The sequence below is a fragment of the Rattus norvegicus genome, chromosome 13 (assembly GCF_036323735.1).
Source record: "Rattus norvegicus strain BN/NHsdMcwi chromosome 13, GRCr8, whole genome shotgun sequence".
NCBI lineage: Eukaryota > Metazoa > Chordata > Mammalia > Rodentia > Muridae > Rattus > Rattus norvegicus.
The window spans coordinates 94,886,758-94,888,921 of NC_086031.1; positions in this window are offsets into that span (position 1 = coordinate 94,886,758).

The window sequence follows — 2,164 nt, forward strand, 5'->3', positions numbered from 1 at the left end:
CACACATGCAAACACAATGCACACACACATGCACACATGCACGCTCATATACATACATGTGCACACATACATGCACACATACCCACACATGCACACACACGTGTACACACATGCACACAGGAGTGCATATTCACACAGGCAAACAACAATAATGAGTTTAGAACAGAATTTTTCCAAAGCAGTCCTTCACTCAGGACTTGAACACTGATTAAGTGGACATTGCTTGACACTCTCACCTCACAGGACACCAAGTCTGTTGTGTTGAGTCCTGTGTGAAAATTGTGGTTTGCTATAAGCCAGACTCTTCTGCTAGAGCCTCAGGTTGTGTGACAGTTACTCCCCCTCCGGAAGTTGCAGAAATTATCCCCAGGGATTCACTGAGGGTGCAATGGGAGGAGGCTGAAACACTGTTGGGTATTTTTGGGAATTTGAAGAGAGGGGCTGCAGGTGGAGAACCCCAGCTGCCTCTCCCTCCTAATCCTCTCCCAGCTCCCCAACCCTCTATCAAGACTTGGTTTCCCAAGGGATGGGAACTGTAGTTCAATGGTAGAATGCTTACCTAGCATTCAGGATGTACAGTTTCACAAACAAAAAACTAGCTTCTCTTTTTCTTTTTGTTTCCTGACAGGGTCTTGTGTAGTTCAAAAATTACCTTAAACCGCTGATCTTCCTGCCTCCACCTCCTGGAACTGGGCCTACAGTTGTGCTCCACCACACCCTGTTTCTTCATTGCTAAGGACTGAACCTTGGGACTCATGCATGCTAGGTACCCTGCTCACTGAGTTATATCCCTGGCCTCCATGGCTCCCAAATGAGTTATATCCTTTGCCTCCCCCAGCCCCATGCTTTTATTTACATAAGTACTGCCTTAGGGTTTTACTGCTATGAACAGACACCATGACCAAGGCAACTCTTACAAGAACAACATTCAGTTGAGGCTGGCTTACAGGTTCTGAGGTTCAGTCCATTATCACCAATGCGGGAGCAGGGAAGCATCCAGGAAAGCATAGCACAGAAGGAACTGAGAATTCAATATCTTGTTCTGAAGGCAAACAGAAAAAGACTTGTGGTTGAAATTAAAGGAGGGCAGGCACAAGATAAGACAAAACCCATGATTGGACAGTAAAAAGTAAGGTGGGGACAGAGTTTTGGTAACGGGGGGGGGGGGAGGGGGGAGAAGAGAAAGAGGGGAAGAACCAAGATAGAGGCAGAGAAGGACGACCCAGATCTGTGTGGCCTTAAATGGCCACAGGCACTTATGAATATTTCTTAAGGGATGGATTTTTATAGGTCAATTTATCTTATCTACATGGGCGGTTTATATCTTTATCAATTGGTTGTGAGTTTATTTTGTGGATTGAGAATTTAACATATAAATCTGATTGCTAAATTATAAACTTTTTCAGTCTCGATTTCAAAAGGTTGCTAGGAGTTGATACTCTAATCATCAGTGAGTAGATGCTGGAAATGTGAGCAAAGTCCGCAACAAGAGGGTGGCTGCTTGGCAGCAGCATGGGAGGGAGATTGGGAGCTTATCCAGTGATGCATTTAGCTGATTGAGATAAATATACCTTGCTAATGCCATATGGCTCCACAATGCCAGCTAGCAAAGGTTTGCAGTTATTAGGGAATGTGAATAGAGTTCAGTGGCAGAGAGTCAGGAGGGCGGCCACTGCTGGAACCAGAGAATAGGTAGAGGTGCCCTAGAGCCAGCCACCACTGAGATGAGTATACCCCACTAATGCCATAAGGCTCAAAGATGCCAGCTAGCGAGGGTTTGACAGTATTTTAATTTTTACTGCAACAGGTGGTGCCCATCATGGGGCAAGGACCCACTAAAAATTTATCAGCCTAAAAGTTAGAGTTGAGTTTTATTTTCTACACGGTGACTCAAGCACAGGAACCTTAAAGAAAAGAAACACGGGGGGGGGGGGGTGGGGAGGTGTCTCTGCTCACAGGCTTTAGGTCCTCTGCTGTAAAAAGAACTGATTACTCTGAGTCAGAGCTGAGAGTGTGATATTTAATTTAAAAGACTGGATTATTTGTTTTTAGGATATTTAAAAAACAGAGTTTGTCCGAATCACATGGGATATTTCACCCATGGTTCAGAACTAGTACAGAGAAAAATAAAAATCTGTAGCACCAAGCAGAGTACATAACAGAC